Source organism: Papio anubis, chromosome 13, assembly GCF_008728515.1.
Source record: "Papio anubis isolate 15944 chromosome 13, Panubis1.0, whole genome shotgun sequence".
Classification (NCBI taxonomy): domain Eukaryota; kingdom Metazoa; phylum Chordata; class Mammalia; order Primates; family Cercopithecidae; genus Papio; species Papio anubis.
The window spans coordinates 44,293,426-44,309,512 of record NC_044988.1 but is presented as its reverse complement, the minus strand read 5'-3'; the positions used below and the strand labels follow the sequence as shown (position 1 = coordinate 44,309,512).

Genomic DNA, 16,087 nt, shown 5'->3' with positions numbered 1-16,087 from the left:
AGAGTTTAAGAAAGGAAAGTGAGAGGTGTCATTGCTTTTTGGCCTTTTGGCTGAGATCAAGTGTAGGAAAGTTAGAGGTGTCTTGCCCTATGAGCAAACAAAACATACATCTACTAAAACTGGAAAGGTCTTGTATTTGCAAAAGAAGTGACAGGACAGCAGAGCAGATGGGAAAGCCCTGAAACCAGGAATTTAATGTATGATAAAGAAGAAATCATAAATCACTGGGAAAGGCATTATTAAACAAAAAGTATTGGAGTTTCACTCCTAGGTAGATGCCCAAGAGAGTTAAAGATGTACATCCACACAGAAACTTGTACATGAATGTTTAAATGTCCATCAACTGATACATGGATAATAAAATACAGTGTACTAACATATTGGGATATTAGCCAAAAAAAGTCAGGAGGTACTGATTCAGGCTGCTACATGGATGAATTTTGACAACATGCTAAATGAAAGAAGCCAGATATGAAAGACCGCATAAATTATTCCATTAATAGGAAATTCCCAGAATAGATGGAAGTAGCTTAGTGGTTGCCAGGAGATGAGGGGAGAGTGGAGTGGGGAGTGACTCCTAATAGATATAGGGTTTCTTTTGGGGATGACGAAAAATATTCTGGAATTTGATAGTGGTGATAGTTGCACAACTTTGTGTGAATCTACAACAAGTCATTAAATGGTAACACTTGAAAATTTGATGAGCTGGGCACAGTGGCTCACACCTGTAATCTCAGCACATTGGGAGGCTGAGGCAGGTGGATCACTTGAGGTCAGGATTTCAAGACCAGCCTGGCCAATATGATGAAACCCTGTCTCTACTAAAAATACAAAAAATTAGCCAGGCGTGGTGGCGGGCGCCTGTAATCTTAGGTACTTGGGAGGCTGAGAGAGGAGACTCGCTTGAACCCAGGAGGTGGAGGTTGCAGTGAGCTAAGATCGTGCCACTGCACTCCAGCCTGGATGACAGAGTGGACTTCGTCTCAAAAAAAAAAAAAAAAAAAAAAAAAATTATGGTAAATTTTACGTTGTGCCCATTTATAGCTCAATAAAAAAGTATTGGGCTGGGCTCAGTGGCTCATGCCTGTAATCCTAGTGCTTTGGGAGGCCAAGGCAGGCAGATCACGAGGTCAGGAGATCAAGATCAGACTAGCCAACATGGTGAAACCTCATCTCTTCCAAAAATACAAAAATTAGCTAGGTGTCGTGGCATGCACCTATAATCCCAGCTACTCGGGAGGCTGAGGCGGGAGAACCACTTAAACCTGGGAGGTGCAGTGAGCCTAGATTATGCCACTGCACTCCAGCCTGATGACAGAGTGAGATACAGTCTCAAAAAAAAAAAAAAAAAAGTATTGGAAAAAATTGATTATGCAGATAATCATGTCAAGTTAGAGCCATAAATCTTTACGTTAAATGTACATGAATATTGAGCTGCTCTGACGATGGTGAAATTTCTTTGTTTTCTCTTTCTTTCTCTCTCAGTCTTTCTTTCTTTCTTTCTTTTTTTTAGACAAGGTCTCGCTCTTTCACCCAGGCTGGAGTGCAATGGCAAGATCTCGGCTCACTGCAACAACCTCTGCCTCCCAGGCTCAAGTAATCCTCTCACCTTAGCTTCTTGAATAGCTGGGACTACAGGTGTGCACCACCATGCCCAGCTAACTTATTTTGTTGTTGTTTTTATAGAGATGGGGTTTCACCATGTTGCTCAGGCTGGTCTCCAACTCCTGGGTCCAAGTGATCCACCGACATCGGCCTCCCATAGTGTTGGGATTATAGGCATGAGCCACTGCACCTGGCCAGACTGTGAAGTTTCTATGGATAAAAGTAATAGGTAAAACCTCAAAGGAAAATGTTAGCAGATTTTACTACAAAAAAAAAAAAAGAAAGAAAGAAAACTTTTGCATGCTAAAACATCATAAAATTTAGAAGTAACAATATAGGATGGTATTTTTCATAAATATGGCAAGAATAATGTTAATAGTTTTTCTGTTTCAAAATCTCAGTAGTGTAAGAAAAATTCTAAAACTCTAGCAGGAAAAATGGACATAGGCAATTCATGAAGGAAGAAATATGCATCATCATTAACTTTTATTTTTATATTTTTGAGATGAGTCTTGCTCTTTTGCCCAAGCTGGAGTACAGTATCATGATCTTGGCTCACTGCAATCTCTGTCTTCTGGGTTCAAGTGATTCTCATGTCTCAGCCTCCTGAGTAGCTGGAATTACAGGTGCCCACCACCACGCCCAGCTAATTTTTGTATTTTTATTAGAGATGGGGTTTCACCATGTTGGCCAGGCTGGTCTTGAACTCCTGACCTCAAGTGATTCGCTGGCCTTGGCCTCCCAAAGTGCTGGGATTGCAGGCTTGAGTCACTGCACCCAGCCCATCATCACTAGCATTTGAAAAGTAAAAGACAAAGTTTAAACGATGAGATACTCTTCTGTTGGACTGTCAGTGCTCCTATTTATAGTCAGGCTCATTTGTTTTCATCCCCAGCTCCGGAGGCAAAATATGAGTCAAAATTTACAACAAAGTTGTGAAACAGGAGATATTCCTATGTAGATGTGAGTGTCTATTTATATTTTTAAAAAAATTCCAAGGTGCCTGTTTTTTGCCTTTTAGATTGATTTATTAAAATTTAGCTTGATGGAAACTGGTTTTATTTTTTTACACCACCAATGTATTATTCGTTTTTTACAAAATTTAGCATCTGTTAACAAGGGTTTGTTGTAAATTAATTTCTCCTTATAATACTTACTTTTTTTTCTAATAAAACCAGCAAGAAACACCTATACAAAATGCTAAAACTGGCAATGCTCTTGATATTGTTAGGGTTTCTATTTTTTCCCTCCCATTTGTGTTGATAGTAGAATATCAATAACTAGATATATTTTTATCAGAAACAATCAAGAGGCAGTCCAATAAAAGTCTCCATTTCCTACCACCTTCAGGCTCTGTAGAAGGTGAGGGAGCGGTGTAGGAATTGGTTATGGATGACATGCTAAGAAAGATGAACCCCTCTGCTGTTCCCCCCACCTCCTTTCTGTTAGAGTTACTTTATTCATGCCCATTGCAACCCAGACAAACCCATCTCAGACCCAGGAAAATATGAAGATAGTTCTCCATTGACTTAAGAGCGACTCTGGAAAATCCAATTCCCTTCGTTACATGGAGGACGTTAAATTGTGCATAAATAAATTTTTTGTTATTTGATTTTAACATTGTTTTATCGTGAACGGCCTGGTTGTTTCATTCTAACAACAATTATTCTGTGCTACAAACAAAAGTCCAGAATCCAGCCTGGCCTGCCAAATTATCAGAAAGGGGTTCCTAGAATATGCTGGGAACTTGGTGTGTGTGAACAGCAACACTAAGTTTGGGAAAAGCAAGAGGTAGCCTTTTGTCTAATCCTTGTCCGTGCTGTTTAGTTAAAGCTCAATCAGGATAATAAGGCTGTTCTGTCAGAAAACCGCGCTAATGAGTTGCAATTTCTCAACATCTTTGGGCTGCTTCTGAATACTAATTACTGGGAACTGGAGAGCATAAGAGGATGCGCGCCCTGCGGATATGTAGTTAATTCGCGCTTGTCTCACAGGCGCTGAGGGGACAGGCTACTTCATTCCCCCAAAGAGGATCCGCTGGCTTTTCCCCTTCCCATCTTTCAAGTTTTTCTTTTTGAACAGCTTCGTTAATTGAGGTTAAGTGGTTTGGTTGTCATAGAAACCAGTATTCCTCACAGGCTGATTGTGTCAAAGGCATCGTTAATCTGTTTTCTCAACTCTCTTTTCCTCATCCATCTAATTGCAGTCCCCGTCCCTGCCTTTTTAATGACATCATTTTGGACACTTTTAGGACATCATACGTGAGATTCTGCACAATTTATTTTCTATTCAAATTCCATATTACTATGTGAGTCGCCATCTTCCCACTCCAAAGGAGTAAGATCTCCAAAGGTGGGAGAGAAAGTCACAATTGAGTATGCCTCAGGTGCAATTTAGTATTCCAAATAAGGGAGGATTTTGAGGCTTTGCCTCTCCTTACCTCCTGAGTTTTCTTTTAGAAAGAAAACAGACTTTAAATTACTGCTTTTGATGTTGTTCTGGAAACTAACAGGTAAAGAACCCGCCATGTTGGGCCTGTTGGAAGAGGGAGGAGGGAGCCACCCTCCTACCGAGGTGCCCTTGAGCCTGGCGAGAGAATGTGGAGGTCAGTAAGTTGTCTGTTCCTCTCAGAAAACACTCCTGGTGCAAAACACTGTGTTCTTTGTGTCCTTTTGCTTTGCTATCCATTTTCTTTTCTTTTTTTTTTTTTTTTTGAGACGGAAACTGGCTTGCTCCGCCTCGGGCTGGAGTGCAGGGATTCTAGCTCACTGCAAGCTCCGGGCCTCCCCCGGTTCACTGCTTATTCTCCTGCCTCAGCCTCCCGAAAGACCAGACCACAGGCTCACCACCGCTAGTTTTTTGTCTTTTTTAATAGAGACGGGGGTTTCAGCAGGTTAGCCAGGATGGTCTCGATCTTTTGACCTTGTGATTCGCCCATCTCGGCCTCCCAAAGCGCTGGGATTACAGGCTTGAGCCACTGCGCCCGGCCTTGCTGTCCATTTTCACACAAAACTGTCCAACAAGGAAAATATGGCTTAGCAGTGGCAATTTGTCCCCTGTGGTTCTAATCCATGAGAAGATTCTCAAGTGATGTGCTTTACCTTTGTCAGTGGGTAAGGTTTTTCTTGTACACCTCCATCCTTATGCAAGGTTGCTAAATTCTCTGTTCATTATTATGATGGGCATATGAACATCTGAGACAGTTTGGCATGGGCCCAGGCTAGGGTGAGGGTGGGGTGGGGGTAGGGGTAGGGGTATAGCACCTGAGGCCAGCTCAGCACATGCTCCATCCATTCTGCCTCCTGTCCTGGTGATGGAAGAATTTTGAGAATTTTTTTATTGGCCTTACCACCGTACTTTACCGGCCATACCACCTTACTCCTGGGAAAGCCAGATCTCATCTTGTTCCTGTTTTGCTCCTGTTTTTATGAGGTGGCACGAAAAAAGCTTGGGAGTGATGTTTACTTGAATGTAGTCACATATTAGTTGTACGTAAATTGTGTATTATGATTTTTTCCTTATTTCTTAACAGTTGGCACAATTATATTCCTTATATTTTGTTTTGTGATATTTATTTGACTAGGTTCATATCGTTTTCACATCTGTATTCCTTGGGTAAGACTCCCTATTTTTTCCTCTGTTACCTGATATTTTCCTTCTGTGTATTACAGTATGCATATCGTTTATTTACAGTTAATTTGAAAGCATGTGTTTTCAAAACATGAGTTATTTAAGTTAATCACATTTCTATCCTGTCCAGCAGAGTGCCCAACACACATTATTTAGTTAAAGTATTTGTTGGATAAGTAAGTGTTGACTCAGGACTAAAACAATTTTGACTTATAGCCAAACCAGTTTACAATAGGAAAAAACACCCATTGGTGTTGACCGTCAACAATGGTAACAGAGTTGATTAGATTTAATGTGTTTACTCTTTAAGATGCATTTCTAAGTTAGACCAAAGGAATGAAGCAATGCATAAGGAAATTACACAAAGCAAGTTGATGGCTAAGATTATGCCTCTGCAGTTTTAAGTTAAACAAATTTAGTGACACCAAATTTGATCTGGAGTGTGAGAGAGGGCCTAGAATGATTCCCAGTTTTCTGGCACAGGTTCCTGGAAGAAAGTTGGCAATACAGGGGGTGAGTGGGTTGGCAGGATGAGTGGGGATGATGGGTAAGCTGAGTTGAACACGTCAAGTTTGACTCTAAGCTAGCACTGTGCAGAACTGAATTGGGCACCTGTGCAGAGCTGAAGAGTAAAAGACAAAGGAGTCCACAGGTTATGTTTTTCTCAGGTGGCCAAGCCTGTAATGCATAAATGTGGAAGCAACACGTCTGATATAGTTTCAAGCAAGAAGCGCCCTCTGTCGGGGCTGTTGAGCACTGACAATAAATAGAGAAAGCAGGCAATGAGTACTTAGGAATGAGTGCAGTATGAAAAGTAAAATTCAGATTTGTGACAAAACTTCATCTTTTAATTAGGAGTAGTCAAGGCTCTTTTTATGTCTAGGAAATCACCAAGTGTCCTCTGGGACATTTTTTTTTTTAAATTAAAGAGCAATTAAGCCCAAGAAAGGGCAGCAACCAAGGTAGCCCCAGGATCAAGCCCCACTGCGTCACTGTCTGCCTCCCTCTCCATTGATTTCCCTATTTTTCCTTCATGCTTCGTGGCCTGTCTTTGCACGTTTATTCCATTCTTCTCTTGTCTGGTCAGCTTTGTGTCTTCATAGATTCTTGCTTCTTCAAAACTTTATCTTGTACAGGGTCCATTTTTGTTACTCCACTACCTCATGGGATACTTCCACCTTCAATTCCCTAGATAAATGACAGTATCTTTGATTCTCTCAATTTCAGAATTCTTAAAAGAGAATATTGTTCATTTCATTTTTAAAATCATGGTGCAGGGGATACAGGGTGGGGTTACCTGGCTCATCACTCGTTTATCAGGTGTGTGGATGAGGGACACCACAGAGCAGACATGGAAAACCAACTCAAAACCCCACTCAGAGACATGCAAGACCCTTTGCAATCCAAATAATTCAATATTTCTCTAACTGCTTCTCCTTTAGAAACAAGGATTCATATCATAATAGTTCTTTCATCATAATTTTTTCTTTTTATCTTTTCTAAAAATAATTACATAAGCCAGGTGTGGTGGTTCACACCTGTAATCCCAGCACTTTGGGAGGCCAAGGCAGGAGGATTGCTTGAGCCCAGGAGTTTGAGACCAGCCTGGGCAACATAGTGGGACCCTGTCCCTACCAAAAAATACAAAAATTAGCCAGGCGTGGTGGCGCACACCTGTAGTCCCAGTTACTTGGGAGGCTGAGGCACGAGATGTGCTTGAACACAGGAAGTTGAGGCTGCAGTGAGCCATGATCGCACCACTACACTCCAGCCTGGGCGACAGAAGTGAGACCCTGTCTCAAAAAAATGTACAAATATAGGGTGGGTGCGGTGGCTCAAGTCCGTAATCCCAGCACTTTGGGAGGCCGAGACGGGTGGATCACGAGGTCAGGAGATCGAGACCATCCTGGCTAACACTGTGAAACCCTGTCTCTACCAAAAAAATACAAAAAACTAGCCGGGCGAGGTGGCAGGCGCCTGTAGTCCCAGCTACTTCGGAGGCTGAGGCAGGAGAATGGCCTAAACCTGGGAGGTGGAGCTTGCAGTGAGCTGAGATCCGGCCGCTGCGCTCCAGCCTGGGCGATAGAGCGAGACTCCGTCTCAAATAAATAAATAAATAAATAAATAAAGTACAAATATAAATTTTAAAATATGAAACATTTCACAAATTTGTCATCCTTGCACATGCTAATCTCTGTAGTTTTCAAAATTTTAGTATATGTGCTGCTGAAACACCATAATTTTTAATATAGTGAGCAACATAAGCATTCAAGTGGAGATTGTTAAATGATACCATTTCTGAAGTCCTTTTCCAGAACTCATTTAATTTTTTTACGTTTTCACAAATACTGCTTAAAAGCCAGGCTTGCTTTCCTGCCTTAAGGAGGTGCAGCAGAACGTAGAAGCCACCAGATGTCACTATTGCAGATAGCATTCCAAATTCCCCAGCTTGCATCTGATACTGTTAGTGCAGTAAGAGTTGACAGGCTCCAAGAAGTTATCTAAATGGTCCCTCCTGACAGGAAGCCACAGTGAACAGGTGACTTGGGTGGTTTACCTGTAATGAACTTCTGAAAAAGAGCAAGGTTTATAGAAACACACATCTCTGTGGGCTACTTGCAAGACAGTCACCAAAACAACCTTGCCTCTAAAGTCTCTAAGTCTCTGAACATCTGTGAATCTGTGATTCTAAGCCAAATAGAGATGGTCTCTGCCCACCACTCAACATTTGTGTGCTTTTGTTTTTGTTAAGATCAAAGAATTTTAGTAGACAGTATATTATGCATTCAAAATTGCAGAAACCCTAATGGTGAGAAACATTAAGAATACATCAGAGTAATGGCAAAGATTTGCTGTGTGCTTGGATAACTTCCCTTGGCTAACGAGGGTAAGAGGCTGAGGACACAGAAAAAGGCTGCTCTTCAGATCACCGGTCCGCTGCTCCTGCAGGAATACTACCTCCTTGATGGTTGGAATTTGACTCATCTCTGAGGTTTTCATGTTAAAATGGAAGGTGGAGTGTTAATTGTGGTTTTGCATCCCTTCTGACCACGTATTTCTTCTTGTGTTGTCTTTTTATTTTTTTCTCTGCCTTGCTCTTCTCTTGTATCCCCCTGCCTTCTTTTTTCTTTGCCTTAATTATCCTTTCACCTTTACCCATAGTTCCAAGTAGCTTTGAAGGCATTTCTTAGCTCCACCAGGAGCAACTGGTGATCTAGAAGTTATGATTCTGGAACCTGGTTTCTTGCCTCTTCTCCTAATGTTCTAGACCACAAACAGAAGAAGAGTCTCACCTACTAAAAATTGATGGCAAGGAGGAAAAGCAGAACCAAAAGAAAACCACTGAAGACATGGGTAGGCAGGAGGGTTCAGTAAACGGTTGCTTCTGAAGACATATTATGAAGAAGCAGTTCCATGCAAAAGTGGACTTGAGAAATGCCACAGCCCATATGCACTTTGAGGGAGGTTTACAAGGTATGTAGTGCAGTCAGGGTTCTAATATGTGTTCCTGCAAAGAAACTGGTTTACCCTTTCTTAGTCCAGCATCCCCTACTTTGATTTGACCACAGATCCACTTTAATGCCATTGCTGATTATGCACATGACCTAGTGGCCTGCAGAACTGATGCTCTGTGGATTACTTTGGGAACTGTTTCTGCTCTGGGAGAGTTTTGTAAATCCACTCTCACCAAGGAGGTAAATCTCTTCTAGAACAGGCCCGGGCTTGGGTTTTTGTATTCTGAAATGTCATACTTAAAGCAAACAGAATCATATACAGGGGATATAACTTTTGGGGGGTATAATTACATTACTAAAAATAAATGCTAACTTACTGAAAAAATTGAAATGCTTTCTTCTCTTTGGAAAATTTCTCACTGCTTGAGATAGTTATAGCTTTAGATTGTTTAATATTGTGGAGTGCCCATTGTGTGCCCAGTGCTCGCCCAAGGATGCAAAGACATATAAGACATAGTTCTTGTTGAAAAGGAAAGATAGATGCAAATCCTACAGTCTTTTGCTACTTAATTCTTATACTCTGTTACTTCCGCTGTTTAGTAAGTGAGTGTGTTACCTGTGATATGCTTAGCACCGTTTCTAGAATCAGGTAATCCTTAAGTAAGTAATAGCAGGCACTATTAGGTACTTAGTTAAATGCTTTGAGTTGAAGAGAACATCATAGATTATTTAGACCCTTCAAACTTCTTTTCCATGTCTCCTAAGAAGACTAAAAACAAACCTCAAGTAGATGGTTTTCAATCTTGCGGTCAAGGTTCACTGTAGAAAGTGCAGCTTTGTACCCCAGAGCTATGGGAAGCACCCCACCACACCCTTCTCTTTCCTAAACTTGGGGAACTCATCTGCTTTTAAAGGGAGATCATTATGATCATCACTATGATCTTTGGCATCAAGGCCAATTGGTGATTTGGTTTTATTGTTGGAGATGTGACAATGGCGTGACTTGTGCAGGTCACAGACTTTCCTTCACTCTCACTTGGACCCAGCACCTCTCCAAGGACACCAGTGCATTTTTCTCAGGGTTTGCCTGAGTTCAGTATCCAGGTTATGCCATTTCACAAGCATTCTGCCTTTTTACATTCACAGTGGGTATGGGGTTCCTCTCATTTGGACTTACTAATACAAAGGACATTAAAAATAATCCCCTCCCATTGCCTCTGTCTTGGTTGTGCCCTGAAGTCTCAGATGCAGTGGAGTATGGGAGTGAGGGCCCTCAAAGTCTCCAGATACTCACCCTGGACAAAAGGCACTCACCGGGCTGCACTCTAATGATTAACCACAGCATACACCTTGGTAGCTCTGGCTCAGGATTCCCAGTCTTCTCAGGAGATAGCCCTCCATATTAGTTTTGTTGGGATCCAACAAATGCAACCATTATTTCCTTATTACTATCAGGTCTAAAGTCAGAGAAGGCCTACCAAATGCCTGTTTAATTGACTGATCCAGATTGCTCTTTGAGATATTATGAGTAACTCCCTAGAAATGGTCTCTTCTTTGAAAAGAAATTCTGTAGGACATTGGCAACTTCTTTGTAGGTAGGTCTGTGATTCTAAAAGGACATGTACTGATGAGATGAAAGCTGATTTTCAATATTATTTAAAGTTTGTCTCATGGACAAGATAAGCAAATTCTAAATAGACTTTAAGAAAATTCCTTTTTGAAGCTTCTTATTGATTTATGAGCCTTACAAGTATAACCCCTGGAAAATAACATGTAGGATTATGGGATTTATTTTGTGTATTTGCTATGAGGATGAAATAGAGTTTTGGAATTATTGAGGCCAGACGCAAAGGGAAATTAAATATGCTCTGTGGATGAAAAGAAATGTTTAAAAAGTGCCCTACAAGACATATCAGGTAATAAAGCACCAGGGCCAGATGGATACACAGCTGTATTACACAGAACATTTACTCATAAATTACTTCTAATTTTAGAAGAGGTTTATAAACATGCTTCAGCAACTGAGGAAATTTCTTGTCTCCATTTCACTGGCAAGAAAAAAGAAATGTATAGGCTATAAATTCATTTTATTCTTTAACCAAAAAACCATGACTGTTAGATTTATAAAGCAGTATACTTACCATGATCAAGTGGATTTATTTTATGGAAAATTTCTGAAAAATAATAATTACTATGTATTTTACATTATAAATACTAGATCATTGAAAAATAGATATGGATAAGGTTTCCACCTAGTGAACTGAAGAGCTAAAAATAGCTCATCTCAAAGAAATAGTCACAGAAGGTTTTTGTAGAAATTTCAAAATTAGTCTGAATCTAAGCAGAATATATATGACTTTTTCATTTCTGTGAACATATCCTTGAAATAATCATAGATATATTAAATTATTTGACATCTTACACATACTTCTTTTCTTTCTGTTTTTTTTTCTCTTAAGGTCTCGCTGTGTCACCCAGGCTGGAGTGCAGTGGTACTATCATAGATCACTGCTGCCTAAACCACCTTCACAAAGATAGTAATGGTGAAAAAATTATGGCACTGAAGGAGATCTGATTTAACCAATTCCCGTCTTGCCTTTGGCCTTCAAGCTGCCTTTAATTATTCCTGTGCTTTGGCCAGGCTAACTTTAGCAGACATTTAGTTTATAACTTAAATGATAATAGCCCTTTCCCCAAACTCAACTGCCTTTGTAAAGCTAATGAGAGACCACCAGGCTAGGAGGGTAGAGGAGCCTGAATTCTGCTAAGGGGTAGACATAAACAATTACCAGCTATTATTCTGGAGGTCACAAGACAGCAACTTCCCCAATTACTCCTGCAGATAACATCACTATTGTAGAACCTCAGGTTGGCCTTTGGAGATACCTTTTCAAGATTTTTGCATGTCTGACACTGATGGCTTAACCTGGACCTGCAACCACTCCTGTGGCCCCACCCGGAAGCAACTCAGCATGCAGGAGGACAACTTCCCATACCCCTAGGACTGCACCCCCAACCAATCAACAGCAGATACCTATTCCCTAGCCACCCCACCTCTTCCCCCAAACTACCTTTGAAAATGCTCCTAGCCCCCAAATGCTCAGGGAGATTGATTTGAATAATGACTCTATCTCCCACATGGTGTGACTGGCCCTGTGTCAGTCAAACTCTTTCTTTACTGCAGTGCCATAGTCTCTGTGAATTGATTTGGTTTGTGCAGCAATCAGGAAGAAACTGATGGGTGTTTATACCATCTTGAATTCCTGGGCTCAAGCAATCCTCCAGCCTCAGCTTCCTGAGTAGCTTGGACTACAGGCGTATGCCACTATGCCCAGCTAATTTTTAAATTTTGTGTACAGACAGGATCTTGCTGTCTTGCCCAGGCTGGTCTCAAACTCAAGTGATCAATCCTCTTGCCTCGGCCTCCCAAAGTGCTGGAATGATAGGCATGAGCCACTGAGCTCAGTTGTATTTCTTTCTTTTTTATAGATGGCATCTTGCTGTGTCACCCAGGTCGGTTTCAAACTCCTGAGCTCGAGCTCTCCTCTCACCTTGGCCTCCCAAAGTGCTGGAATTATGGGCATGAGCCACCACACCCAGCCCATATTTCTTAAAGTGTGGTTTGAAATTAAAAAAAAAAAAGGACAAAAAGCCTTTATGTTCAGGTTTAGTAAATTATATATTCATAATAGATATTATGCAATTATTATAAATAATATAGAATATTTAACAGCAGAAAGATGGCCATAATATTTTAAGTGGTAAAAGTGACTCCAAATCAGACTTTATGGGATGATTCACTTTTTGTAAAGATAGATAAAAGTGTGTTTATGTATCTGCAATGCCTATAAGGGGGACTTTTTAGAATCAATTAAACACTGAGACCCAAGACTATCAGAGGATGCATTTGGCCCAGGCTGCTGTGGAAGGCGTCATACAGGAACCACAGTGCATCTACATGGCAGCATCAGGCATTCCTTTTCAGTGTGAGTTCTTGTGCCGGTACAGATGTGGTACAAGGAGAGGCAAAACACATTAGGCAGGCAACTGCCATGGCTTGGAGGCCTCAAACTTCACAGTGGCTAAACACTTCTTTTAACAACTCAATAGTGTAACCCCTCAGTGGGTTCACCTTGTCAGCTGCCTAGACAGAGCTGATTTATCAAGACAGGGGAATTACAATAGAGAAAGAGTAATTCACACAGAGACACACAGTGCGGGAGACTGGACTTTTATTATTACTCAAATCAGTCACTTTATTATTACTCAAATCAGACATTTGGGGATCAGAGTTTTTAAGGACAACTTGGTGGGTGGGGACAAGCCAGTGCCCCGGGAGTGCTGACTGGTCAGGTCAGAGGTGGAATGATAGGGGGTCAAGCTGTCTTCTTGTGCTGAGTCAGTTTCTGGGTGGGGGCCACAAGATCAGATTGATCCAGGTGGTGTCAGCTGACCCTTCAAGTACAGGGTTTGCAAAATCTCTCAAGCACTGATCTTAAGAGCAGTTTAGGGAGGGTCAGAATCTTGTGGCCTCCAGCTGCATGACTCCCAAACTGTAATTTCTAATCTTGTGGCTAATTTGTTAGTCTTGCAAAGGCAGTCTAGTCCCCAGGCAAGGAGGAGATTTTTCCCTGGGAAAAGCCTGTTATCTTTGTTTTAAACTATAAACAACTTCCTCTGAAAGTTAGTTGAGCCTCTGCCCAGGAATGAGCAGGGACAGCTTGGTGGTTAGGGAAACCCACAGCTTTGTTGTCTGATCAGGTGTTTAGAGTTCATTTATAGTCTATCCTAGTCCAGATGCAATTTACCAACAAGGGTCATCTTTATCATTAATCAATGCCACTTAGTATCATAGTTGATGTTCTACTTGTTAAGCAATGAAGTACTGAGGTACTCTGTAGGCTTTGGTGTCTTGGGGGACAGGGTTGGGGCTCCAATACTGACAGATCTTGGGGTAGCCATGGCTGCTGTAGCTCTGAGTGCAGGGTGGAGGGTGGTCACCCAGGGTGCAGGTTTCCTGTAAAGTTCTCATCCCAATCTTTACTCTGAAGTTTCCTTTGAGACAATTTCCAAAGAGTCAAGAGGTATGCAATCCATGCAGTAATTTCTAATGAAGCTGTTTCCCTATTCCGTTGGTTCTGAATTGAGGGTCGTTTACCAAGGCCTTAATAGATTAAGTCCTAATTCATCAATCGAAGGCCCTCAGTAACTAATCGCATTTCCCATATGTTCCAGTGCGGGTGATCTTCTACAGCCAGTGACATCTGCTCTCTGGAGCCTGTCATTATGGTGGCTTTTCTCTCTGCTATGTCTGAGCCCCAAATGTTTCCACTCTGCATACAACCCCCACTCCTTTGCCAAACCCTGACTCCTTAAGGCACAGTTAAGTACCTGCTCTACACAAAGCCTTCCAGACTCACCCTTCCTGTACCCATAGCTGTGCCCTGCCAGGTCGGTGCATAACCCCTTTCTGACTTCCTTTGGCGTGGAAACTATCCGTGCTCCCAGAATTACCAACTGCTTTTTCCTTACTCCCCCAGCATTCTTTCCCCGTAAAGCTAGCTGTAGTACTGCATGTTCTTCAGTAGGTGGCAACCTTCACAAACAGAATTCAGGCGATTTTGTTGCTTTGCTTGTCAACAGGATAGAGCCCCTAGTGAGAGGCGCTGATACCCAGAGCAGCTACCGCTGCTGAGCTTATTCACTAATGAGAAACATTTGCTTTCTTGGAGTCGCAGAAACGTTCCTACTATTATTCTGTTTTGTGAGGGAAAGCAGTCTGAGTTGTTATTTCAGTGACTGCGTTTCCCAGTCACCATGGGTGTAGAAGATGGGAAGATACCAAAGCAATGCTCCTCTTTGTATTTTTCCCCTCAAAGAATTGGGAGAAATCAAGATTAAAAAAAAAATTTGAGTATGTGGTTTTTTTCTTTTTACAAGATGATAATAATGTAAACTTTTTGTATGGAGTTTGTTATTGTTGTTGTTGTTGTTTTGAGACAGGGTCTCACTCTGTTACGCAGGCTAGAGTGTAGTGGCATGATCTCAGCTCACTGCAACCTCTGCCTCCCAGGCTCAGCCATCCTCCCACCTCAGCCTCCTGAGTACCTGGGATTACAGGCAGGTGCCACCACACCTGGCTAATTTTTGTATTTTTAGTAGAGACAGGGTTTTACCATGTTGCCCAGGCTGGTCTCGAACTCCTGGCCTCAAGTGATCCACCTACTTTGGTCTCCCAAAGTGCCGTGATTACAGGCTTGAGCTATTGTGCCCAGCCTTGTTTGTGGTTTTTATCATTAACAGTAGTGGGAAGCAGAGAATTTAAAAAACAAACAAACCCAAAAAACAAAAAACACAAAGCTAGACTGCTAATTGAAAACAAAGATATTTGAAAAATTGGGTATATTATTCAGAATTCTGTCTCTCTAACAAAAATATTTGAGAATTGGCTATGTTCTGACATGGAGAAGTTGGCACATAACGTGGGTACATTTGGCACACGGACGTTTCTGGAATACATTTTCTGGAATGATGACACAGGCATTACTGTACTTGAGATCAATCTTTCTCTGTGAAAAAAAAGTTCACATCTTTTTTTTTTTCTTTTGAGTCGGAGTTTTGCTCTTGTTGCCCAGGCTGTGTTATGCCCAGACCGTTTGTTCCCCAAAGACCACCAGAGTCCAGAGTCAAAGCCAAGCGGCAAGGATCTTTACTACAAGTTCGAACTTGGTCCCTCCCTTCCACAGCATACAGGAGGGCCTCGAACAATGCGAGTGCTTGCTTTTTATAGCCCGATGTAAACAGGATATGTAAAGTTACAGGGAACAAGGTAATTCTCTCGGTTACAGCATTACAATTGGTTAACATTATACATTTAGCATTCCTTATCGGAGATCTCCCAGGTGATGTTTTTCTGAAGTTTGAAAGAAATATGGAGGAATGTGTTTGTGCTGGGCTCAGGAAGTTGGGAGATATATGGGGGATGTGCCTCATTCCTTTCAGCTGGAGTGGAATGGTGCGACATTGGCTCCCTGCAACCTCTGCCTCCTAGGTTCAAGTGATTCTCCTGCTTCAGCCTCCTGAGTAGCTAGGATTACAGGCATCTGCCACCACACCCGGCTAATTTTGTATTTTTAGTAGAGACGGGGTTTCTCCATGTTGGCCAGGATGGTCTAGACCTCCCGACCTCAGGTCGTCTGCCCGCCTCAGCCTCCCAAAGTGTTGGGATTACAGGCGTGAGCCACCGCGCCTGGCCCCGAGTTCACATCTTAATTATTTGTTGCCACTTCCTAAGGCATCTTGCTTGAAAAATTAGTGCACTCCTTTTCTTGTGTCCTCTTCCAGAACTTTGGGTCACCAGTGTACATTTTACTTGTTGTGGGAAATTTTCCTTGGAT

At 41.8% G+C, this 16,087-nt stretch overlaps 1 pseudogene; it reads right to left on the bottom strand.

Moving 5' to 3' along the window:
• Positions 1-7,380: 7,380 nt before the first annotated feature.
• On the bottom strand, positions 7,381-7,470 carry LOC116270134 (annotated as a pseudogene).
• Between the last annotated feature and the right edge of the window lie 8,617 nt (positions 7,471-16,087).